The 27,775-nt window shown below is 42.4% G+C and overlaps 1 protein-coding gene across 3 annotated transcripts in view; it reads right to left on the bottom strand.

The window, feature by feature from the left end:
• Positions 1-19,501, bottom strand: part of LOC132820818 (NXPE family member 3-like) — a 94,209-nt gene extending 74,708 nt beyond the window's left edge. For all 3 annotated transcript variants that reach the window (XM_060833146.1, XM_060833150.1, XM_060833147.1), the window contains exon 1: positions 19,257-19,501. The gene's annotated coding sequence lies outside the window, so the exon portion shown is untranslated. The remainder of the gene's footprint in view (positions 1-19,256) is intronic.
• Between the last annotated feature and the right edge of the window lie 8,274 nt (positions 19,502-27,775).

Here is a 27,775-nt window from a genome sequence, read left to right as displayed (position 1 = left end):
TACCTCCTGAACATCAATCTCCACCATGTCCTTCTCCTTTGCGAATACTAGACCATAGAATCCCTAAAGTGTGGAAATAGGCCATTCTATTCATCAAGTTCACAGTAACCTTCCAAACAGCATCCCATTCAGACACACACCATCCCTGTAACTTTGCATTTACCAAGGCTAATCCACTTAGCTTGCATATCTGAAGCACACACGGTCACCTGAGGCTGGCATTGATCCCAGATTCCTGGGGATGTGAGGTAGCAGTGCTAGCCACTGAGCCATTGTGCTGTCCATATAGAAATCATGACGTGTCTGGGATTGGAATCCAAGGACCTCTCACATATTGGCAATGTACAATCACCAAAGTGAGAAGCATGCCCCAAAACCAATGAGCCATTGCCGGATCTAACCCATTTCCTCCAACTCCATGGATGAATTCTGTCTTTACTCCTTGAAGGGATCTACTCTTTCATTAGTTACCCTCTCATTCCTTATGTAAAAATAAAATGCCTTGGGATTTTCCTTAATCCTGTTTGCCAAAGACATTTCATGGCCCCTTTTCACCCTCTTAATTCCTTGTTTAAATTATCTCCTGCTAGCTTTTATTGATCAAGGGCTCTGTCTGTCTTCAGTTTCCTAAACCTTATGGATGCTTCCTTTTTTTTGACTGAGGTCTCAATTTCTCCTGTCATCCAAGATTTCTGAAACTTGCCATCCTTCATTTTGACTAGAACATGCCAATCCTAACTCTAATCACATGGTCTTTAAAAGACTTCCACATGACAAATGTGGATTTACCCTCCAACAACCACCCCCATTCTACATTCCCCAGTTCCAGCCTAATATTTTAATCATTAGTCTTCCCCAGTTTGATACTTTCACATGAGACTATTCGTATTCTTATCCATAAGTAATTTAAAACCTAACGGAATTATGGTCCCTGTTCTTGATATTCTCCCCCACTGAAACTTGGATCACTTGGCCACATTCATTTCACAGTATTGTGGTCCCTGACCTTGTTGGACTATTGACATGTTGTTTCAAAAGGTTGTTGTGGATTCTCCAAACATATTCTTCTGCATCATTGTCTCTGGCACTAAGCGAGTTCTAGTCAATATAGCAGAGCTGAAAATTATCCACAAAACAACGCATTGTTTTCAAATTTTGCATCATCTGTCCAAATATCTGTTCATCTCTTACCTGTTAGCTGTTGGGAGTACAATCCCATCAAAGTGATTATACCTTCCTGCTCCTGAACTCTCACCATAAAGCCTTGCTAAATGTGCCCTCCAAAGTATCCTTTCTCAGGAAAACTGGGATATTCACCCTAATCAGCAACACAACTCCCCACCTCTTTTGCATCGCTCTCTATCATGCCTGTCTTTGAGTTCATTTCTCAATTTAAACCCTTAAAGCACAGCCTGCCTTTTGGATAAAGACAAGAGTGAAACTCGGATGAAGGTGTTAAGGTGGGGGAATGACTCAGATAAGAATTGGAAAAAGTGGATTGGGAGCAACTGTTAGAGGGTAAATCCACATCTGATTGGTGTGAGTCTTTTAAAGACCACTTGATTAGAGTGCAGGACTGGCATGTTCCTGTGAAAATGAAAGACGGGAATGGCAAGATTTAGAAATCTTGGATGTCTGGGGAAATTATCAGCTTAGTGATAAAAAAAAAGGAAGCATATCCAATATCTAGGAAACCAAAAACAGACAAAGTCCTTGAAGAATATAGAGAAAGTAGGAAGGAGTTCAAAAAAGGAGTCAGGCGGGCTAAAATGGGCTACCTGGGAGACATGGGAGGTAATAGTTGGGACCTTAACAGATATCTTTGCATCCTCTTAGGCCCCATGCAAGATTCCAGAGGCCTGCAGAATGGTCAGCGCTCCTTTGTTTGGGAAGGGAAACAGAGGAAATCCAGGAAATTACAGACCAGTGAGCCTGACGTCAGTGGTGGGGAAGCTGTTGGAGAAGATACTGAGAGACAGGATCTCTTCACACTTGGTGGCGAATGGACTTATTAGTGACAGGCAGCATGCGTTTGTGCAGTTGATGCAGTTTTTTGAGGAAGTGACAAGAATGATTGATGAGGGAAGGGCAGTGAGTGTTGTCTACATGGACTTTAGTGAGGCATTTGATAATGTACCCCATGTTAAGCTGGTACAAAAGATAACATCACATGTGAATTACAGAGAGCTGGCTGAATGAACACAAAACTGTCTTGGTTGTAGGAGATAGAGAATAACAGTTGAAGGCTGCTTTTTGGAATGAAGATAAGTTACTGGTGCTATTTTGCAAGGATCAGGGACCTCTGTTTGTAATAAATATAAAGTATCTGGAGGAAGATGTAGGTGGTCTGATTAATTACTTTGCAAATGACACTAAAATTGAACAGTTGCAGGTAGTAAGGAGCATTGTCAAAGGATACAGCAGGATATAGATGGATTACAGATTTGGTCAGAGAAATGGCAGATGGAGGCTAATCTAGACAAATGCGAGGTGATGCATCTTGGAAGATCAAATTCTGAAGTGAATTATACAATCAATGGGAGAATACTTAGGAGCATTAACATACAGAAGGATCTGGCTGTACAGGTCCACAGATCCCGGAAAGTTGCAGCAAAGGTGGATAAGATGGTCCCAAAGGCTTGCAACATGCTTGCCTTCATTGGCTGGGGCATTGAATATCAATGTTGGCAAGTTATGTTACAGCTGTACAAACCTTTAGTTAAACCACGTTTGGATGCTGTTCTGGTCACCACACGACCAGAAGGATGTGGATGCTTTGCAGAGGGTGCAGAGAAGGTTTCCCAGAGTGTTATGTTGTATGGAGGGATTTAGTTATGAGGAGAGGTTGGATAAACTTGGATTGACTTCACTGGAAAGTTAGAGACTGAGAGGTGACCTCACAGAGGTCTACAAAAATGTGAGGGGCAAAGATAGGGTGAAGAGTCAGAGATTTTCCCAGGGTGAAAAGGTCAACTACAAGAGGATACTAGTTCACGGTGAAAGGGAGAAACGTTAGAGGAAAAGTGTGGGGAAACATTTTCACACAGAGAGTCACGAGTGTCTGAAAGGCACTGCCAGTGGAAGCAGGAACATTAGCAACGGTAAAGGTGTAACTTGATAAATACATGAACAGGAGGTGAATGGAAGGATCAGAACTGAGTATGGCAATATGTAGCATTTCTAAATATGGATTAGGTATTGGCACAGGCTTGGTTGGCCAATAGGCGTGTTCCTGTGCTTTACTGTACTGTATTGTATTGTGTTGTAAATGCATCACCTCACACTGATCCGGATGTTCTGCCCCATCTTGCTAGTATGAAGAACTATCAACCTATGAACTCTAGATCCAACCAAGTCTCCAATCACTTATTTTGTCACCCGCCCATCCACCTATAAAACTACACAATCACTCACTGTCCCATTCCACCCCATAAACACCTTTCCAGTGTAACTAGGGCCGGACAGTAAATTTCACTTTGATTTGACCATTTTTAAGACATTTTCACATTATATTCATTGTCATGAACAAACAATGTCAAGATGCCATTTTGTAATTACACTGTGCTGAAGAAGTCATTTTTCAAACTGTACGATTACTTAAACTAAAAGCAATACAAATAGGCTAAACAAACGTTATGCACGAATTAGTAAAGGGCCAGAAACAGGAATCAATAACTCATGTATCTTGATTGTGTATGATTGAAGAACAGGTGATTAGTTATTAAGGTTGGGCAGTATATCAATGTCTGTAACTTGAAAGTATTAATTTGCTGCTATAAGCTTTGCTGTGAGAAAGAGAGCAGTCAGGTATCATTGAGCACAACGCAACAGATATCCTTGTGCAGTTAGTACTTTTGAACTATACAGTTAAAGGCCTATCAGTCCCAAAGAATTTGTCAGCTTTCCATCCTCTTGATTTCTCCAGTACTTTATTTTCCTCATATTAATCTTTCAAATTTCACAGATGTGTTAACCTCTGATTCCCCATGATTTCAATAAATTCTTTGTGTTATCTACTGTGAAGAATAGTACAAAATACTTGGTTAATATCTCTGGCATAAGTTTACTCATAAACTAAGTTTTGTTGCAGAATAAGAGAACTAAAATCACCTAGTCTGTGTTTGGCTTCTTAAAATATTGCTCAGAAAACTGCCTGAGTGTCTTCTGATTTTCCGTAATCCAAGTGTAATTCCCCATTTTGACTTTCTCCACACATAACCAACATTTTCTGAGCTATGGTCGCACAGTCATGGAGCTGCACTGCATGGAAACAGACCTTCGGTCCAACTTGTCCACGCCATAAAGATATCCGAAATAAATTATGTCCCATTTGCCAACATTTAACCCTTATCCCTCTAAACTCTTTCCATTCATATACCCGTCCAGAAGCCTTTTAGATGTTGTAATTGTACCAGCCTCCATCACTTCCTTAGGCAGCTTATTCCATACATGCACCACTCTCTGTGTGAAAGTTTGCCCTTTTGGTCACTTTTAAATCTTTCCCTCTCATCCTAAATCTATGCCTTCTAGTTCAGTCCTCCCTCACACAAGGGAAGAGACGTGGGCATTCACTCTACCCATGCCTTCATGATTGTATAAATCTCTATAAGGTCACCACTCTGCTTCCTTCGGTCCAGGGCAAATAGCCCCTGCCTTTCCAGCCTCTCCATATAGCTCAAAGCCTACAACTTGTGAACCTTTTCTAAATTCTATCAAGTTTCACAACATCTTTCCTTCAACAGGGAGATTAGAATTGAATGCAGGATTTCAAAAGTGGCCTAAATAATGTCTTGTCCAGCCACAGCATGACTCGTCAATGCCTATGCTCAATGCACTGACCAATAAAGGCGAGCATCCCAAAGACCTTCTTCATTATCCTGTCTACCGGTGACTCCACTTTGAAGGAGCTATGAACTGCACTCCAAGGTCTCTTTTCTCAGCAACACCTCCTGAAGCCTTACCATTAAGTGTAACAGTCCTGTCCTGAGTTGCCTTTCCAAAATGCAACATATCGCATCTAGACATTTGATTAAGGTCCCATTATACTCTAAGATAACTATCTTGGCTTTCCTCTACACCCATCAAATATTCATTGAAACATTCAAATCTCTGACATGCGAATGTGTTCTCTTATTTTGCTGACAGACACTGAAACTACTTGTACAGAGAGTGGTTGAAAGAAGGGTTGTTCTGTAGCTGGTGGACTGCCCCAGGAGGCCATAAAAAGCAATAAAGTGCATACCCATTAGAATTTAATTCTAATTTAATCTATTTAAATTTAATTTATATAACAACATCCTGCAGCATTTGAATAGATAAGTGTTCATTCAAATACAGTTAGAGAATTATTCAGCCGAATACCCTTGATTTCTGAAATATCATATCGTGCTGAACAATCAGAGACATTCGATGGAAAACCACAGTCTGCAGTAAGAATGAAGCAATATTTCAGAAATCCAAATGCTTTGAACTAATACATCGGAATGTTTTTTAATATCGAAATAGACAGCAAAGTAGCTTGAGGCTCAGCTAAATTTGTAATAGGTTCAAGCATGGTACCGGACTCAAAACATAAACTTCATTTCTCTCTCCACAGATACTGCCAGACCCAAAGAGCTATGGCCACATTTCTTAATTCAAATTTGCATTGGCTGCAATTTTTGATTTTATTTGAATGATTCATTACACTTGGATACAAGGCTGAAACTGCTGATTTCTGAAGAGTATTCGGAGTATGCATCTTTGAACTGGTTACTTGGAATGTTTTTTAATAACAAAACAGACAGCTAAGTAGCTTGAGGCTCAGCTAAGTTCCTTCCACTAAGTGAAAGTGAGGATTGCAGATGCTGGAGATCAGAGTCTAGATTAGAGTGGTGCTGGAAAAGCACAGCAGGTCCGGCAGCATCTGAGGAGCAGGAACAGCGATGTTTCAGACAAAAGCCCTTCATCAGGAATGAGGCAGGGAACTTCTGGCATGGAGAGATAAATAGGAGGGGGGGGTGGGGCTGGGGAGAAGGTAGTTAAGAGTGCAATAGGTGGATGGAGGTGGGGATGAAGGTGATAGGTCAAAGAGGAGGGTGGAAGAAATAGGTGGCAAGGGAGATTGGCAGGTAGGACAGGTCATAAGGATGGTGCTGAGCTGGCAGGTTGGAACTGGCAGGTGGGGAGGGGAAATGAGGAAACTGGTGAAGTCCACATTGATGCCTGGAGTTGAAGTGTTCCGAGGCAGAAGATGATTCATTCTTCCTCCAGGCATCTGGCAATGAGAGAATGGGGGTGGAAGAGGCCCAGGACCTGCATGTCCTTGGCAGAGTGGGAGGGAGAGTTGAAATGTTGGGCCATGGGGCGGTGTGGTTGATTGGTGCGGGTGTCCTGGAGATGTTCCCTAAAGCACTCTGCGAGAAGGCGATCAGTCTCCCCAATGTAGAGGAGACTGCATCGGGAGCAACGCATACAATAAATGACATGAGTGGAAGTGCAGATGAAACATTGATGGATGTGGAAGGCTCAGGTTGAGCAGTTCATCAAGTTCACCAACACATTCCATCCCGACCTTAAATTCATCTAGACCATCTCTGACACCTCCCTCCCCTTCCTGGACCTCTCCATCTCCATCAGTGACGACCGATTTGACACCGACATTTTTTGACAAACCCACCAACTCCCACAGCAACCTGGATTCCACCTCTTCCCATCCGACCTCCTGCTAAAATGCTATCCCGTCTTCCCAATGCCTCCGCCTCCACCGCATCTGCTCCCAGGAGGACCAGTTCCACCATAGAACACACCAGATGGCCTCCTTCTTTAAAGACCGAAATTTCCCCTCCCACGTGGTTGACGATGCCCTCTAACGCAACTCATCCACGTCCCACATCTCCGCCCTCAAACGCCACCCCACCTACCGCAACAAGGAGAGGATCCCCTGGTCCTCATCATCCACCCTATCAACCTCAGCATAAACCGGGTCATCTGCCGACATTTCTGCCACCTACAAAAGGACCCCACAACCAGGGATATATTTCCCTTCCCACTCCTATTCGCTATCTGCAAAGACTGTTCCCTCCATGACTACGTGGTCAGGCCCACTCCACCCAAGCACTCACCCTCCCCTCCTGGCACCTTCCCCTGCCACCGCAGGAATTGCAAAACCTGCGCCCACACCTCACCCCTCACTTTAATCCAAGGCCCCAAAGAAGCCTTCCACATCCATCAAAGTTTCACCTGCACATCCACCAATATCATTTATTGTATCTTTTGTTCCTGATGCGGTCTCCTCTACATCAGGGAGACTGGATGCCTTCTCGCAGGGCGCTTTAGGGAACATCTCCGGGACACCTGCACCAATCAAACCCACCGCCCGTGGCCGAACATTTGAACTCCCCTTCCCAATCTGCCGAGGACATGCAGGTCTTGGGCCTCCTCCAGCGCTGCTCCCTCACCACCTGACGCCTGGAGGAGGAATGCCTCATCTTCCGCCTTGGAACACTTCAACCCCAGGGCATCGATGTCGGCTTCACCGGTTTGCTAATTTCCCCTCTCCCCACCTCACCCAGTTGCAACATGCCAGCTCAGCACCATCCTCATGACCTGTCCTACCTGACAATCTCCCTTCTCACCTATCCGCACCACCCTCTTCACTGAGCTATCACATTCATCCCCACCTCTATCTATTTATTGCACTCTTAGCTACCTTCTCCCCAGCTCCACCCCGTTCCCATTTATCTCTTCACCCCAGAGGCTCCCTGTCTCATTCCTGATGAAGGGCTTTTGCCTGAAATGTCGATTTTCCTGCTCCTCTGATGCTGCCTGACCTGCTGTGTTTTTCCAGCACCATTCTAACCTCAACACTAAATTCCTGCCACGACTCCCTACCTCTCTCATAATCATCAATTCCAGAAAGAATTTTATACTTTGCCTGTAACTTGAACAAGAATTTCATTGCAATTGAAAAATATACATCCACCTACAATAGAAAATATGGTGTAAATGGAAATTGAGAAATAGACAAATCAGGTTCTTATACAACATTTGTGCAAAAGATAAGGCTGAAGCATTTGTAGCAATCTTCGGCAAGAAGTAGGCAAAAGTAAGGACTGCAGATGCTGGAAACCAAAGTTTAGATCAGAGTGGTGCTGGAAAAGCACAGCAGGTCAAGTAGCATCCATGGAGCAGGAAAATCAACATTTCAGGCAAAAGAAGGGCTTTTGCCCAAAACGTCAATTTTCCTGCTCCTCGGTTGCTGCCTGACCTGCTGTGTTTTTCCAGCACTATTCTGATCTAACCTTCAGCAAGAAGTGCCAAATGAATGAGCTCTGAGTGGTCCCCAGCATCACAGATACCAGTCTTCAATCAATTTAGTTCACACTATGTGATATAAATGGTTAGAGGCACTGGACAATGTGAAGGTTATGGGCCCTGTCAATATTCTGCCAATTATATTGAAGACTTGTGCCACCTCCCTAGCCAAGCTCTTCCAGTGCAGTTACAACACTGGTATCTACCTGTCAATGTGGAAAATTGCCCAGGTATGTCCTGTACGCAAAAAGCAGGACAAATCCAACCCAGCCAATTACTGCCCTATCTGTCTACTCTCCATCATCAGTAATGTGATGGAACATATCAACAAGAATATTGTCAAGCTACACTGCTCAGCAATTACCTGCTCATTGATGTCTAGTTGGATTCTGCCAGGGCCACTCAGTTCCTGATTGCATTACAGCCTTGGGTCATACATGGACAAAAGAACTGATTTTCAGATGTGAGGTGAGAGTGACAGTTGTCATGATGCATGCCCCTTACCAAAGTTATTTTACCCTTGGTTTTGCTTTTCAAGAGGGATCGTAAAGGCAGAGGTGCACCTATGTCAGGAAATGGCTACTTTAACAATGGCAGGGAAGTGGCCAGTTCCCCCAGTTCATTTTTTTTTCTAGTTTGGTTTGCTTTGCAGGCAGCCAGAAGCTCAGGAGGTCAGAAGCTGCTACAGTGAAAAGTGGTTCCATGCTTCAATAGATATTTCTTGCCTGACTTTTATCTCTGAAGTCTCTGCTGCCTGTAAGAATATGTGTTTGAATTTACCTTTTGCCAAGGGGCTATTTATGGGATGTTGCGGGGATTGGAACACTCATCCGTTGAATTGCAGTATTGTATCAGCTGAGTTTTCAAGCAGTTATGTTATTTTGAATTCTGTTTTCATTTGTTCATGCTTCAACTGTAGTGATTAAATACATTCTGTTTTGCTTCAAGCCGAATGGTTTGACCAGCTGCATTACTCCCCGAATATCCGCCTCACATCTGCCTTTAAAATACAAAAAGTTAGGGTCTGAGTTACATTCTTAAAATGCTTTGAGGGGTTCTGGCCTACTCCATAACACAACCATTGACATGAAGGCCATATTCAATTGGGTGTGGCATCAAGGAGCAAGACTGCCATTAATGGGAATCAGGGTGCAGACTCTCTGTTTGTTGCAGTCATAACTGGCACACGGGGAAATGTTGTGTTGTTGGAGGTAAATCATCTCAGCTCCAGAACATGCCTGCAAGAATCTTTCAGTATAGTATCCTAGATTAGCAATCACATTCAACTGCTTCATCAGTCACCTTCCCTCCATCATAAGATCAGGTGGGGATCTTCATCAATATCTGCACAATATTCAGCATCATTTGCGACTTCTGAGATACTGAAGTAGTCCATGTTGAAATGTGACAAGATCTGGACAATATCCAGGCTTGGGCTGACATGTGACAAGTTACATTTGCATCAAACAAATGCCAAGTAATGACCATCTTCAAAAGAGGCAATGTAACCACTGCCTCATCAACATCTTGGGGGGGTTAATATTGAGCTGAAAATGTGTTGCTGGAAAAGCGCAGCAGGTCAGGCAGCATCCAAGGAGCAGGAGAATCAACGTTACAAGCATGAGCCCTTCTTCAGGAATTCCTGAAGAAGGGCTCATGCCCGAAACGTCAATTCTCCTGCTCCTTGGATGCTGTCTGACCTGCTGCGCTTTTCCAACAACACATTTTCAGGTCTGATCTCCAGCATCTGCAGTCCTCACTTTCTCTGGGTTAATATTGACCAGAGTTTCTCCATACGAAAAGACCAGCTTTGTGGGTCTACCTGCAGGACAGGGACTGCAGCAGTTCAAGACAGCAGGTCATAGCCTCCTTTGGAAGAGTAACTAGGGACAGACAATTAATGCTAGTGCAACCAGCAATGATCATGTCCCATGAGTGAGTAAATGAAAAGACACATCTCAAAGGAGACAGACCTGTTATCCTCAGCCATCCAATGTACTTACTGAAAATGAACAGAACCTTATACGGGCCTGAACAAGGTGGGCTATGGCAGGAATTGTGGCAGAATCACATGAGGAGCCCAGCAAGGCTGATGCCAACATCACCAGCAACTCACTGCATGTATTAACTAAGTTTCACATGAAGTGTTTAGATTCTTACCAGGAGTAGCAAGTTTAATATAGAACAGTGAATTTGTACATCCAAGACAAAAACTATTAGGTCTGGCAGCAGCTGTAGAAAGAAAAACAGTTAAAATTTTGAGTCCACTCTGACTGCTCTGTAGAAAAGTCTCTATTTTATCATTATGAGAAGAAATGATGTGAGCACGTCATCCAAGTTACTGGTTTCACCCAGGCACCAGAACGTCAAGGTCATTCATGAATTTTCACCATCAAGATACATCAATGAGCTTCAGAGGTTACTTGAAATAGGGAACGTTTACACTACGAGGCCAGGATCAACAATGGTGTTGCAATGTCAAAAGTGGATTCTGATTGGATGATGTGGTGGCATGAATGATGGACCAGTTCATGATAACTGACCATTAAAGCCAAGATTGTTGAAATTATAAACTCCTCAGGTTGACTCTAATAGGTCGATCTATTGTCTTGAGGAATGAAACAGAGCATTACTGCCACTTTTAAAAAATTTGAATCAGGTCTAATGTGTATGTATTCTTTCTGTCTGGAAAGAACAGGTCACACAGTATTAAGATATGTAGCTTCCAGTAATCACAAGTCTCCCATTCTGCACAGCTTACTGACAATCCTCAACGGGTTGTCCACATGATTCTTCACACGCTCAAGATTCCTGAGCAAAAACAGACCAGCCATGAAATTATATCTAATGTTGGATCCTGTGTTGAGAGTTTTAGAAGTATGGCTCATACAGCCTACACACACAATAATACACCAGCACTAAAATTCATACACCACGTGTAAAGACAAGGATACAAACAGCCAAATCAAATCAGCCTTTCTACCTCTGTATTCGCAACACAGTGAAATTAAAACTGTCACAGACCCAATAGCTCCTCCAAAATTTTTAATCTTTAACAGACATTCAACAATTTATTAAATACATTATTACTTTTGCACAGAAAAATTAAACAACAAGGTCTGCACTAAATGGTGAACATTTGTTTTCAGCTCCATTCACACAAAAGACAACAAACACACAAACACGGTTAAGTGACAAAGTGAAGAAAATAACCAAAATGCCCAGATTTCTTAAATAGTTTTCACAAAGTGCTGTTTCACAGGCAAAAATGTGAACTTGTTGGTTCCTTTTCTGGAAATGCGGATCAGTCTCACCTTTTCAGTTCACCTGTCTAAGGGTAGTGTAATAATTCTCATTTAGCTTTCTACTCATTTGGCTTCCAACCGCTGGAGGCAGAGATTAGGCTGGGAGTTTTCAAATCTTCATGCTATTTCACCAGCAGTCAAACTCATCTCCATAGAAACCATTAGCTGTTCGGTTGTACAGAACCTCAGTATTACTGAATGAAGATACATTTGGTGAAAGCTTTTATTTTCTTCCACTCAACAGGACAATGCACTAGAAATATCAAAATGAGTGGAAAACAGCATTGATTCTGTCTGAAATTAGGGTGTGCCTTGGTTGGAAAGTGAACTTTGATTGGATGATGGGGTGCCATGAATAATGTACCAGATAATGACGATTGAGCATTAACAGCCAAGATATGTTGAAATTTCAAACCAGTTCAGTTGACTCTGAATGATCAAACTATTATTCTGATGGGTGGCACGGTAGCACAGTGGTTAGCACAGCTGCCTCACAGCGCCAGAGACCAGGATTCAATTCTTGCCTTGAGCAACTGTCTGTGTGGAGTTTGCACATTCTCCCCATGTCTGCGTGGGTTTCCTCCGGGTGCTCTGGTTTCCTCCTACAGTCCAAAAATGTGCAGGTCAGATGAATTGGCCATGCTAAATTGCCCGCAGTGTTAGGCGAAGGAGTAAATTTAGGGGTATGGGTGGGTTGCTCTTCAGAGGGTCAGTGTGGACTTGTTGGGCCAAAGGGCCTGTTTCCACACTGTAAGTAATCTAAAAAAAAAAGAAACAGTTGATCACTGCTGCTTTTCTTTAATTTGAAATAGGCCTAATGTGTGTGTATGTTCTTACTGCCTGGAAAGAACAGGTCACACAGTATTAATATATGTAGCTTTTCGTAATCACAAGTATGTCATTCTGCACAGCTTACTGACAATCCTCAATGGGTTGTCCACATGACACTCAGTATTGTTTAGAAATATAGACCAGCCATGCAATTGCGTCTCATGTTAGACACTGTGTTGGGAGTTTTGGAATTATGGAACATTTAGCCAACATACCTAATATCACACCAGCACTGAAATTCGTACACCACATGTTATGACATGGATACAAACAGCCAAACCAAATCAGCCTTTCTACCTCTATATTTGCAACAGGGAAATTAAAACTGTCAAAACCCCAAATAGTTATGCAAATGTTTTTGTACCTTTAACAAACACTCAAGAATTTATTTTAAAAAATTGTAACATTTGCAGAAAAAACTTAAGCAATGAGGTAATCTATTGAATGCCCACGCGATAAATGGAAAGCATGTTTTTAGCCACATTCACACAAAAGACAGACACACAAACACAATTAAAGGACAAAGTGAAGAAAATAACAAAATTAGCCAGATTACTTCAATATTTTTCATAAAGTGCTGTTTCACAGTCAGAAATGTAAATTCCTTCATTCTTTTTCTGGAAATGTTGATCAGGTTGACCTTTACACTTCTCTCAGGTAAAGGTAATATAATAACTAATTTAGCTATCTACTCATTCCAAACACTGGTGTGGGGGAGATTAGGCAGGGAGCTGTCAGATTTTCATGCTGTGTCACCAGCCGTCAAACTCAGCCCCATAGAAACATTGTTCAAAAACCCAACTTCAACTCTGGTCCTGCCCTGATACAGCTGAAAATGTGTTGCTGGTCAAAGCACAGCAGGCCAGGCAGCATCTCAGGAATAGAGAATTCGACGTTTCGAGCACAAGCCCTTCCCTGATACACTCACCACCTGTTCCTGTTCCCTCAATTACTTGTCTGAACCAGTTCCCAAATAGTGATCTCAATGATGATCACCTTCTTCTCCTATGAATATAACTTCTTGTTATAACTTGCATGTGTTTATTTTGATATTGCAGGTGGAATTTGTTTTCCTTTTGTCATGCCCCAGTTGATAGTTTCTTCCACTTGAATCCAAGCTTAGACCTGCCACTTTCCTTTTGAGTGGACCTACTAATTTTTTTCCTGTCTTTTTCATTTGTGTTGTAATTATTGTGTCAGCACAGCAGCTATCATTAATAATTCTGTCTCCTACTTTGAGATGAATCATTCTTTTAATTCCTCTGAGAATGCAATCATTAATCAGGGAAAGACAATTCATCAGAATACAGCTTTGCTAAGCACTTCAGCACTGGTTTGGAATTTCCTGGAAATTTTCTCTGAAACCTAAATGTAAGTGGTGAGTAATTCCAGCAATCAGTGAATTGGATCATACATAACTATCTAACCCTGATTTAGCTAAACTTGTCATATTTCCATGTGACATTTGGGTAGATTTTACCCTGCACAAAAAATATACCAGAAAAAGCATTACAATCATTTTAAATCTTAGCTGACAGCAGGAAAGAAAGTAAAATCAAACTGTAGCTTAGCAATAATATTGACATTTGCACAGCAACGTGGAAAATTGCCAGGTACGTGCTGTAAACAGAAAAGCAGGACAAACCTAAACTAGCTATTTAGTATCCCATTTGCCTATTCCCAATCATCAGCAAAGTGAGAGAGTATGTCATCAATATTACTCTCAATATTACCCAATAATAAACCCATCCACAGAGCCTCAGTTTGAGGTACCCCAGGGGCACTCAGCTCCTGAGTTTATTTTGACTTGGTTCAACCAAGGCCAAAACAGCTGAATGCCAGTGGTGAGATGAGAGTTACTGCCCTTGATGTCCAGGTCACATTTGACTGAGTGTGCCATGAAGGAGCCCTGACAAAATTGGAAACAATGGGAGTCAGGAGAAAATCTCTCCTTGAGATGACAACAAACTGACCAAAGAAGGAAGAAGGTTGTTGAAAATCAATTATCTCCGCTCCAGAATATCACCAAAGGAGTTCTTCAGGGTAGGGACTTAGGCCCAAGCAGCTTCAACAACATCATCAATGAACTATATCTATCATTGGGTCAAAAATGGTGATGCTTTCTGATCATTACACAATGTTCAGCACTATTTGTGAATTTCCTAACATTGATTTAGTTCATGCTGATATACAGGAAAACTTGGACTCCCTCCAGACTTGTGTTGATTAGTGATAAGGAACGTCTGTGCCAGACAAGTGCCAGGCAATAACCATCTCCAACAAGTCAGAATCCAAACATCACTCCTTTGTCAATTAATGGCATTACCATAGCTGAACTACCCCCAGTCAAGAAACTTGGGGTTACAATTGAATAGAAACTGAGCTGTATCAGCTGTAAAAATACTGTCATTAGAAGATCATGTGAGATGTTGAGAATTCTGTGGTGACTAACTCCTATTCTGTCTCCACTAATGCCAATGTACCATCTACATGGCACAAGTCAGGAGTAAGATGGAATATTCTCCACTTTGATGGATGGGTTGAACTCCAACAACACTCAAAAAACTCAAGACCATCCAGGAAAAAGCAGGCAACTTAAGCGACATGTAAAAAATGAGGTCTGCAGATGCTGGAGATCACAGCTGCAAATGTGTTGCTGGTCAAAGCACAGCAGGTTAGGCAGCATCTCAGGAATAGAGAATTCGACGTTTCGAGCATGAGCCCTGATGAAGGGCTCATGCTCGAAACGTCGAATTCTCTATTCCTGAGATGCTGCCTAACCTGCTGTGCTTTGACCAGCAACACATTTGCAACTTAATCGACATCCCAGCTAACAACATGTGAGCCTATGAATAAGGAACACCAGTAGGCCAGTCAACTTCCATGGCCGGCTCCACTATTCAATAAGATCTCTTTGTGTTTTGAATTCTACATTCTTATTTATTCTAGATGTTCTATCATTCCCATGACTAGCAAGAATCTATTTATTGTTATCTTACAATGTTCAATGCTTTCTGAGGCAGACAGTTTCAGTCACATAACTCTCTGATCTGATAGCTGAAGTTACAATCACTGACGTAGATGACCGATGTGAGGTAATTGAGCCTATTGCAGCACTGCACCCAGGTCCTTGGGGCCAAATTTTGATTATTGCCTGGACCCACAAACTTCACAAAGTTTGTCTGGAGTAACCCCAGGCCACCTGTGGCGAGATGACAACCCTCACCAGCTTCAGCACCAAGGCCAGCAATCAGTTGGAAGATCTTGGAGCCCAGTGTCAGCCAATTTTGAGGATTCACTCTTTAAAAGACTTCCAGTTACTTATTTGGCTGCAATGCATCACCCCTTTAAGAGACAAGGCAGCAGGATGAGCTACTGTGAAGCCATGACAGCTTGAAGTGATGACTTTGTGCTCTTGGTTCAGGCATGCAACCAATCAAGAATAAGCCGACAACTGACAGCAAGCTACAATCCTTTGATTTAGGAGGCAGCATGAGATTTGCATATTGTCGACATCAGAAGCAATCGATGTAGGCTAATCCTGCACCAGCATGCTACTGTCCATATTCGAACTCTGCCCAATTTCATAGTGAGAATTTTCAAACTTATTCAGAACATACAGTTCTCACAATATAGAATGTTGTGGAGGTGCCATTGTTTGACTGGGGTGGAGAAAGTTAAAAATCACCCAACACCAGGTTATAGTCCAACAGGTTTATTTAGAAGCACCAGTGTTCAGAGCAGTGCTCCTTCATCAGGTAACTGGTGGAGCAGGATCATAAGACACAGAATTTGTAGCAAAGAGATCACAGTGTCATGCAAATAAAATGAAATTTGAACAATCCTAGCTTGCTGTTAAGTTTTTCATCTTTTAGAATGGGTTGCAGGTTTCTGTTCATTAATATGTAAATCCAAGAATTCTTTTACACCAGGTTCTTTGTAGCCTGCAACACATTATCAATGAGGATGAGTAACTCACCAAGACCTTACCTACGCCTCCACTTCTTGCCTTTAAGCAAACTCCAAATCTTAAACAGACGATTGTTTGTAGCAAACTGCTCAGCCTTCAGAACATTGACCAAAACACTGAACAACCCTTTCATGAAAACCACTGCAAGATGTGTCAGAGTGTCAACATGAATACCACAATTACACATGGGAACACCATCCACGCCATGTACATGGCAGGTCCTCATGTGACTTGGCCAACATTGTCTATCTCATACACTGCAAGCCAGGATGCCCTGAGGCATGGTACATTGGCAAGACCAACTAGACGCTAAAACAGTGGATGAACAGACACCACACAACAATCTCTAGAGAGGGATGTTCCCTCCTAGTCAGGGAACACTTCAGTGGTCAGGGACATTCGGTCTCAAATCTTCAGGTGATCATCCTCCAAGGCGGACTTCGGAATATGCAACACTGCAGAGTGGCCAAGAAGAGGTGGACAGTAGGGTTTGGTACCCATGAGGATGGCCTCAACCAAAACCTTGGGTTCATGTTGCACTTCAGGTGATGACATTACATTGTACACTCACACACAAGCACACACACTCTTACATACTCGCTCATTCATGTAGACCCCTTTTCACACACAGTCACACTCAGACACACACATTCCCCACACACACATCCACGCAAACACCCACTCACAGGCTTATACTCAATCACACTCACACACACTCTAGCAAGCACACACACACACGCAAACACATACTCATGCACTTATGCTCACATGCACACACTCATGTGCACCCATTCACACTCTCTCTATGTCTCTCACTCTTTCTCACATGCACACACACACACACACATACATTCTATTTTTGCTCAAAAAGCACACAGCACACAGGCAATGCAGGCAGTCAATCCAATAACATTTTATAAATTCCTACTTTGGAAATGTAACCACTCTGAGTCAAGATTGAGATACAGACAGACTCGAACCTTACACCTTTAATGCTTCTTCTGTGCTGAGATGTCACCTTTAGTTTATGAAAGCTTAAGTTAACTCGAGAATGTGACTTAAAAGATGTTCCAGGATTTAAGTATTAATGAATCAAAACCTGCAAAACATTCTAAAAGATGAAAGACATAACAACAATCTAGGCTTGTTGAATATATTGTTTTAATTGCATGACACTTTGATCTTTTGTTATAAATTCTGTGTCCTATGATCCTGCCCTATCATTTACCTGATGAAGGAGCAGTGGTCCAAAAGTTAATATTTCCAGATAAACGTGTTGGATTATAACTTGGTGTTGGTTGATTTTTAACTTTTAACCACAATATAACAGGCTGTGATACTGTTACAATATCTTATGAATTCAGTCTCAAATCTTCAGGTGATCATCCTCCAAGGCGGACTTCGGAATATGCAACACTGCAGAGTGGCCAAGAAGAGGTGGACAGCAGGGTTTGGTACGCATGAGGATGGCCTCAACCAGAACCTTGGGTTCATGTTGCACTTCAGGTGATGACATTACATTGTACACTCACACACAAGCACACACACTCTTACATACTCGCACATTCATGTAGACCCCTTTTCACACACAGACACACTCAGACACACACATCCCCTACACTCAAATCCACGCAAACACCCACTCACAGGCTTATACTCAATCACACTCACACACACTCTAGCAAGCACACACACACGCAAACACATACTCATGCACTTATGCTCACATGCACACACTCATGTGCACCCATTCACACTCTCTCTATGTCTCTCCCTCTTTCTCACATGTACACACACACACACACATATAACCTATGGGATGAATTTGCATTTGCAGAATTGTATTTGCAGATACATTCTATTTTTGCTCAAAAAGCACACAGCCTATAGGCAGGCAATGCAGGCAGTCAATCCAATAACATTTTATAAATTCCTACTTTGGAAATGTAACCACTCTGAGTCAAGATTGAGATACAGACAGACTCGAACCTTACACCTTTAATGCTTCTTCTGTGCTAAGATGTCACCTTTATTTTATGAAAGCTTAATTTAACTCGAGAATGTGACTTAAAAGATGTTCCAGGATTTAAGTATTAATGAATCAAAACCTGCAAAACATTCTAAAAGATGAAAGACATAACAACAATCTAGGCTTGTTGAATATATTGTTTTAATTGCATGACACTTTGATCTTTTGTTATAAATTCTGTGTCCTATGATCCTGCCCTATCATTTACCTGATGAAGGAGCAGTGGTCCAAAAGTTAATATTTCCAGATAAACGTGTTGGATTATAACTTGGTGTTGGTTGATTTTTAACTTTTGTCCACAATATAACAGGCTGTGATACTGTTACAATATCTTATGAATTGAACAGGATCTTACATAATCTCTCATACAAATTCTCTTGTTTTATTTTGTATAAACGATTGAAATTAGATGGATGACTATAATACCATCTCGAGTTAACAGACAGGATTGACTTGGCAATTTTACATCGGGTTGTATTCCTGACATTACTTTGTTATATTCAGAATAGTTTAGCTGATAGTCTAAACCTTGTGCTGTTGTCATTGTGTGCAGTAACTAAACTTGCCCTTCTTTTAATCTGCACGTTCTAAACCATTGCTGAAAGACAGGTTCTCCACATCCTCTATAATAACTGTGCTTGTGGAGGGTGTGGGTGTGGGGGCTGTCATTCCACAATTGCATCTGACCTGAGAAAGAGAGGAGAAAGGTTGACTACGGAAAAGAGCAAACTCCCAGCTTTTCAATGCTGCACGAGAGCTCGAGCTGAGGAGAATAACAAGGCATGCCAATCCACAGAGAGTGATCAAATAAAAATTTGGAATTTACCTTCAAAAAGCTGGATGCAATAACATTAGTGGAATCATCCCCACAGCAGCATTTTCTCAAATGCCATATCCCTCTAGTTACACCATCCGCCTCATTCATTCCTCAGTTTAACTCGTCACCATTATACCATCCTTGAAGACAGGGAGGACACTGGAAGAACACAGCAAACCAAGCAGCGGTAGGAGGTGGAGAAGTCGATGTTTTGGGAACCATTATACACCTAACAATTTTACACCCAGAAACAATCATTATCAATCTTGATTCACATCGATATGAATTGCTTCAGCACAGGCTGTAAAACATACCCACGCAGCTTACATAGATTGCTGATTATTTAAACGCATCACCATATCACTCAAACAGGTTACACCACTCTCGCGCCCTTCTTTCATGTCATATGATGAGTGAGACAATACTAAGCGGAACCATGCAATAAACATTTCACAGACAGTATGCACATTTCACAATGTTTCCAATGATCTCTTAAGATGTTTGGAGTTGTTTTTGTTTGTTTGGAGTGACGTAGCTATCTTAGGTGGACATCCTTGCAAGAGGATTCGCAGTAGGGTTAAAATCAACGAGGTAAAAACAATGACTGCAGATGCTGGAAACCAGATTCTGGATAGGTGGTGCTGGAAGAGCACAGCAGTTCAGGCAGCATCCAATGAGCAGCGAAATCGATGTTTCGGGCAAAAGCCCTTCATCAGGAATGAAGGCAGTGAGCCTGAAGCGTGGAGAGATAAGCTTGGGGAAGGTGGGGGTGGGGAGAGAGTAGCATAGAGTACAATGGGTGAGTGGGGGAGGAGATGAAGGTGATAGTTCGGGGAGGAGACGGTGGAGTGGATAGGTGGAAAGGGCCCAGAGTGGACAAATGTTTGCATTATCCTTCCTGCATTGCCCACCCCAGTAACAAGAGTCAGGTTACTATGCAGTTGTATAAGGTGATCAGTATTTTGGTTTTACTAAGAAATGACAGGTTGTGGCAATTCCCTGTCCCATTGCTCCATGACAGATATCAGATGTTAAATTCCTCATAGTGAACTACAGTGAAGAACACAGTAGCTCACAGAAAGAGGCCCTTCAGCCCACCAAGTCTGTGCTGGCACATGATGCCTTACTCAACTAAATACCTTTGCCTCTTTATAGTATGAATCCTTGTGTTCTCTGCCTTTGCGTATATTTGTCAAAAGATCTCTGAAACATTGCCATTTCACCTTCCACCACAATCTCCTCTAGCAGCTCATTCCAAGTGCTTACCACCTGCTCACACCTGCCTCTCACATCTCCTTTAAAATTCACACCCCCAACTTTTACCTTAAACTGATGTCCCCTCGTAATTTACATTCCTGCCCTGGGAAAAAGACTGTGACTGTCCATTGTATCCACGCCTCTCATACTTTTGTAAACTTCTATCAGGGCCACCTGTCAGCCTTTGACATTCAAGAGAAAACAAATCAGGATTGCCCAATCTCTCCTCACGGCTACTCCCTCCAAGCAACATCCTGGTAAGCTGTATCTGTACCCTGTCCAAAGCCTCCGCATCCTACTTGTGATGTGGTGACCAGAACTATACACAATATTCCAAATGAGGCCTAACTGAAGTTCTATACAGCTGCAAGAACACTTGCCAATTTTTTTAAATATTCTGTGCCCTGTCTGATGAAGGAAAGTGTGCTATGTGCCTTCTTCACCACCCCATCCCCTTGTGTTGCTACTTTCAGCAAACTGTGAATCTGTATGCCCAAATCCATCTGTTTGTTGATGCTACTAAGGGATCTGAGAGTTAATGTATACTTCCCTCCTGCATTCGATCTTCCAAAATGCATCACCTCGTATTTGTCCGGGTTAAACTTCATCTGCTATTTCTCTGCCCAAGTCTCTAGCCTTTCCATATCCTGCAGTATCCTCTGGCAATCTTCCTCACTATCCTCAGCTCTGCCCCATCTTTTTTAACAAAGTTACTAATCATGTCACCTACATTCTCCTCCAAATCATTTATTTATGTACGTTGCAAACAACAATCATCCCAGCACTATTCCATGAGGAAAACCACTGCTCACAGATCTCCAGTCAGACCTATATTCTCTGTCTTTTATGACAAAGCCAGTTCTGTATTCACCTTATCAGCTTACCAAGGGTCCCATGTGACATCACCTTTTGGAATAGCTTGCAATGATTGACTTTATTAAAGACCTTGCTAAAGTCCATCCAGACAACATCTACTGCCCTGCCCTTCATTTTCTTCAAAAAATTCAGTCATGTTTATGAGATACATCCCACACAAAGCTACACTGTATTTTCCTATTGGGGGTTGCACTGTGGCTCAGTGGTTAGCACTGCTGCCTCATAGTGCCAGGGACCTGGGTTTGATTCCACCCTCAGGTGACTGTCTGTGTGGAGTTTACACATTGTCCCCATGTCTGCGTGGGTTTCCTCTGGGTGCTCCAGTTTCCTCCCACAGTCCAAAGATGTGCAGGTCAGGTGAATTGACCATGCTAAATTGTCCATAGCGTTAGGTGCATTAGTCAGGGGTAAATATAGGTTAGGGTAATGTGTCTGGGTGTGTTACTCTTCGGAGGGTCAGTGTGGACTTGTTGGGCCAAGTAGCGTGTTTCCACAGTGTAGGGAATCTAATCTGATCAAATAAGTCTATAGGTTTCTGATGTGAGTAAATCCTATCCTGTAGAATCTTCTCCAAACATTTCCCAAGCACTGATGTAAAGTTCACCAACCTGTAATTTTCTGGATTTTCCCAGTTGCCTTCCTTAAACAAAGGAACAACACTGACTATTCTCCAGTACTCTGGGAATTCTCCTGTGACAAGGAGAATGCAAACATTTCAAACAAGATCCAGAAATTTCCTCACCAGTCTCCCTCAGTATTCTGTGATAAAATCCATCACATTGTTGGGACTTATCTACCTGAATGCTTTTTAAAGCACCCAACACCTCCTGCATTTTTTCTGTTGGCATACCTCATAAACTCAATATACAATTCCTGAATCTCAACCTCCACCATGTCCTTTTTCCTTTGTGAACACTGATGCAAAATAGTTTGTAGAATCCCTACAGTGTGGAAGCAGGCCATTCTGCCCAGCAAGTCACACTGACCTTCCAAACAGCACCCCACCCAGACCCACACCATCCCTGTTACTTTGCATTTACCATGGCTAATCCATTTAGCTTGCAAATCTGAAACAAACACCATTGCCCAAGGCTAGATTTGAACCTGGCCCCTGGCAATGTGAGGCAGCAGTGCTTGCCACTGAGCCAACGTGCTGCTCACAGAAATCTGGACTTGTCTAGGATTGGAACCCAAGGGCCTCTCACATGTCTGTAATGTACAATCCATAAAGTGTGAATCATACCCCTAGGCCAATGAGTCATTGCTGGATTTCATCCACTTCCTCCAACTCCATGGATAAGTTCTCTCTTTACTCCTTGAGGGGATCCAGTCTTCCACTAGCTACCCTATTGTTTCATAAGTATATATGAAATATCTTGGGACTTTCTTAATCCTGTTTGCCAAAGACATTTCATGGCCCCTTTCACCTTATTAATTCCATAAGTTATCTCCCACTATCTTTTATTCATCAAAGGCTCTGTCTGTCTTCAGTTTCCTATGGATCTTTCCTTTTTCTTGGCTTCTCTCAACTTCTCCTGTCATCCAAAATTCCTGAAATTTGCTTCATCTTGACAAGGTCTTAATGATCCTGAACTCTAATCCCATGGCCTTTAACAGATTCCCACATGACAGATGTGGATTTATCTTCCAACAGCTGCCCCTAATCTACATTCCCCATTTGCAGCCTCATATTGTGGTAATTAGTCTTCACCCAGATCAGTACTTTCACCCAAAACTATTCTTATCCTTATCAATAAGCAACTTGAAACTTAATGGAATGAGGGTCCATGTTCCTGAAATTCTCCCCCACTGAAACATGGATCACCTGGCTGGGCTCATTACACAATATCAGGTCCAGTATGGTCCCTTCCCTCGTTGGACTATTTATATGTTGTTTCAAAAGCTGCTCTAGACACACAGAACATATTCTCCCTCATCAAAGTCCCTGGCGCTAAGTGAGTTCCAGTCAGTCCAGTGGAAGTTAATATCATCCACAACAACACCCCTACTGTTTTTACATTTTTCTATAAGCTATCCAAATATCTATTCCTCTACCACTGTTATGGACCCGCGAGACCCCCTCAAAACATTTTAAGAAGGTAGACCAGACCCTAACCTTTTACTTGTTTTAGGCACGTCAACCCAGAAGAGATTCCAATGATCCAAAAATGTGAATCCTTCTCCCATACACCAGCTCCTCAGCCATGCATTCATCTGCTCTATTCTCCTATTCCTATCCTCACTAACTTGTAGCACCTGGAGTAATACAGATATTTCTATTCTCACGGATCTCCTTTTTAAATTCCTGCTTAATTTTTTATATTCTCCCTTCAGAATCTCATCTTTTTCCCTTTCTATGCTGTTAGTTCCAATATGTATAATGACCTCCTGCTGGTCCATCTCCACTTTGAGAACATTCTGCCTTTACTCCAAGATATCCTTGACCCAGGCACCAGGGAGGCAACACACCATTCTGATTTTTGGCTCTTAGCCACAGAAAAGTCAATCTGTGCCTCTGACTGGAGAGTCTCCTGTCACAATCGATCACTTGGAAGCTGATGTATCCCACAATACATTAGAGCCATTCTCGGTACCAGAAACCTGGCTGTTCATGCTTCATTGAGGAGGAGAAGGTGAGGACTGCAGATGCTGAAGGTCAGAAATGAAGGGTTTATGCATGAAACGTGATTCTCCTGCTCCTCGGATGCTGCCGGACCTGCTGGTTCTTTTCCAGTGTCAAAGTCTCGACTGTTCATGCTACTTTCCCCAGAGAGTCCCATTACCCCCTACATTTTCCAAACAGCATACTTGTTTGAAATTGGGATAGCCACTGGAGAATCCTGCACTACCTGCCTCCCTCTACTACCTTTCCTGGAGTTAACCCATCTACCTGACCATATCTGCAGTTTTTCTCCCTTCCTATAATTGCTATCCATCACACCCCCAGCTCCTGTAAATTCCTTATTGCCTCTAACTGCCACTCTAATCTATCCAAGCTATCAGGTAGGATTCGCAACCAAAAACATTTCCTGCAGGCATAATCATCAGTAACATGGAAACTCAAAGTCAAATGAATTAACAAAAATGATGGCATTGACATCCTGAAACCAATCATGTTGTAAGAGTTTGTTGCATCATCCTTGGCATTTAAGAAGGTGTTTTTTGAAACATTCCCTACTATTTCAAGGAACCTCTGAAGCTCATTGATGTATCTTGATGGTGAAAATTCATGAATAACCTTGATTTTCTGGTGCCTGGGTAAAACCAGTAGCTTGGTTGATGTGCTCACATCATTTTTTCTCATAATAATAAAAGCAAACTCTTTTCTACAGAACAGTCAGACTGGACTCAAAATTTTAACTGTTTCTTTCTCCACAGATGTTGCTAGACCTCATAGTTTTTGTCTTGAATGTGCAACTTCACAGTTCTATATTAAACGTGCCGCTCCCCAGCAAGAATCTAAACACTTCACCTGAAACTTAATTAATACATGTAGTGAGTTGCTGGTGATGTTGACATCAGACTTGCCGGGCTCCTCGAGTGATTCTGCCACAATTCCTGCCATAGCCCACCTTGTTCAGGCCCCTACAAGGTTCTGTTCATTTTTAATAAGTCCATTGGAAGACCCAAGATAACAGGTCTGTCTCCTTTGAGCGGTTTCTTTTCATTTGTTTACTCATGGACACGATCATTGCTGGTTGTACCAGCATTAATTGCCTGTCCCTTGTTGCTCTTGTGAAGGAGTTTTTGACCTGCCTTCATGAACTGCTACAGTGCCTGTACTGCAGGTAGACTCACAAAGCCACTCTATTCATTTGGCCAGTCCAGGTGAAATTCTGGTTAATATTACACCCCCAAGATGTTGATAGTGAGGGATTCTGTGATGGTAACACCATTAAATATCAGGAGGCAATGATTAGATTGTCTCTTATTCAAGTTGATCACTACTTGGCATTTGTGTGGCACAAATGTAACTTGCCATGTGTCAGCCCAATCCTGGGTACTGTCCAGATCTTGTTACATTTCAACATGGATGGCTTCACTATCTGAGAGGTCATGAATTATGCTGAATATTGTGCAGATACTGATGAAGGTCCCCACTTTTGATCTTATGCTGGAAGGAAGGTGATTGATGAAGCAGCTGAATATGGTTGGGTCTAGACACCTGCAGAGATGTCTATTCCTCACCTGCAGTGAGGAATACCTGCAGAGATGTCCTGGAGCTGAGATGGCTTACCTCCTACAACACAACATTTCTCTATGTACCAAGGCATGACTGCAACAAGGAGAGAGTCTGCACCCTGATTCCCTTTGATGATACTATTGCTCCTTGATGTCATACCCCCGGCTGAATGTGTCCTTCATGTCAATGGCTGTCACTTTCGCCTCATCTCTGAAATTCAGCTTTTTTGTGGATGCTTGAATCAAGGCTGTAACAAGATCAGGAGCTGAGTGGCCCTGACAGAATCCAAACTGGACACCACTGAGCAGGCTATTACTGAGCAGATGTTCCTTGAGAGTACTTTGATGACACGTTCCACCATTTTACTGATGATCGAGAGCAGACAGAGGGGGCAGTAATTGGCTTGGTTGGATTGTCCTGCTTTTTGTGTACAGGACATACCTGGGCAATTTTCCATATTGACAGGTAGATGCCAGTGTTGTAAATGTGCTGGAAGAGCTTGGCCAGGGAGGTGGCAACTTCTCGAGTATAAGTCTTCACTACAATTGCCATAATATTGTCAGGACCCATAACCTTTGCAATATCCAGTCCCTCCAACCATTTCTTTGTATCACGTGGAGTGAAACAAATTGGTTGAAGACAGGTACCTGTCATTCACTTGGCACTTGGAGCCAAAGATTGCTACAAGTGCTTCAACTTTATCTTCTGTTGTGTCAGAATCTGATTTTTCCATTTTTCATTTTCCATTCATTCTATATTTTCTGTTGTTGGTGGATTCAGCTGAAGAAAATACAATAAAATTCTTGTTCAATTGACAGGCAAAGCGTAGAATTCTTTCGACAAAATGGAGCTTTTGAGAGAGATAGAGAGTCGAAGCAAGAACCTAGTTGAGCCTCGAGCTACTTACTGTCTGTTCTGACATTAAAGACCATTTCGAGGAATTAGTTCAAAGGTGCATACTTCAAATACTGTTCTGAAACTAGCAGTTTCAGTCATGTTTCTTAGGCTGATGCATTATTCAAATAAAATCAAAAGTTCTAGATAATGCAGATATGAATCAAAAATGCAGCCAAATCTTCTCAGGACTAGCAGCATCTGTGTGTTGAGAAACTGAGTTAATGTTTTGAGTTCAGTAGAACACTGTGTCAGAATTGAAGACAGCTACACCTTGAATCCAGCATATAACTTAACTGCTGCAAAGTGTTTGGAATTCTGAGATGTTGTTTTATTCTTACAACAGATTGTGGTATTTTTCCATAGAATGTGGCTGTCTGATCAGCATAATGTGATATTTCAGAAATCAATGATATGAGGCTGAATAACTCTCTCATTTATTTTGAATCGGCAGTTGTCTATTTAAATGCTGCAGAATGTTATTAGATACTGGGAGAATTAAATTTCCAATGGGTGTATGCTGTATTGTTTTACATTGCCTCCTGGGGTGGTCCACCAGCTACAGAGCAGCCCTTCTTTCAAACACCCTCTGCACAAGCATCTTCAGGTGTTTCTCTGAAGCACTGCAGCAAGCCTGAGACAGAGCTCTCAGCCTGGAAACAAGGTGCTGTGTTGAAATGTCAGCCAACTGGAAGCTCAAGGTCTTTTCTGCAGACAGAATGTTTGTGTTCTGCAGAGTGATACCTCCTCCTACACATTGTTTCCCCAATGATCAGGAGACCACATTGTGAGCTGCAAATGCAAAGATTAGATTGTGTGAGTGCAGGTATACCACTGCATCACCTGGAAGGTGTGTTTGGGCCGTTGGAAACTGAGTAGGGAGGAAGTGAACAGATTGCTGTTATATCTTCTGTGGTTGCAGGGGAAGGTGCTGTGAGGCTGTGGAAGCTTGGTGGGAGTGAAGGAGGAGTGGACCAGAATGTCATGGAGGGAATGGTCCTGCAGAAAGCAGACTAGAGAGCAGAGGGGACTATGTGTCTCATGGTGGCATCCCGCTGGAGTTAGAGGAAATGGCAGCTAATGATCCTCAACATGTGGATGCTGTTGGGATGGTGAGGACAAGGAGGACTCCATCGCTGTTGTGGGAGGGAAGAGAGAGGGTGAGGGCCCAAGTGCAGGAGATGGGTTGGATCTAGTTGAAGGCCCTGGGGAATCCTCAACTGAGGAGGGTGGTGGACATTTTGGAGACTCCCTTGTCAAAGTTGGCATCATTGGAATGGACAACATGGAGACAGAAGATCTGGGAGAAGGCAACAAA

The sequence above is a fragment of the Hemiscyllium ocellatum genome, chromosome 12, assembly GCF_020745735.1.
Source record: "Hemiscyllium ocellatum isolate sHemOce1 chromosome 12, sHemOce1.pat.X.cur, whole genome shotgun sequence".
In the NCBI taxonomy this organism is placed as follows: Eukaryota; Metazoa; Chordata; class Chondrichthyes; order Orectolobiformes; family Hemiscylliidae; genus Hemiscyllium; species Hemiscyllium ocellatum.
Note: the sequence above shows the minus strand (reverse complement) of the source record. Positions and strands in the feature narration are given on the sequence as shown.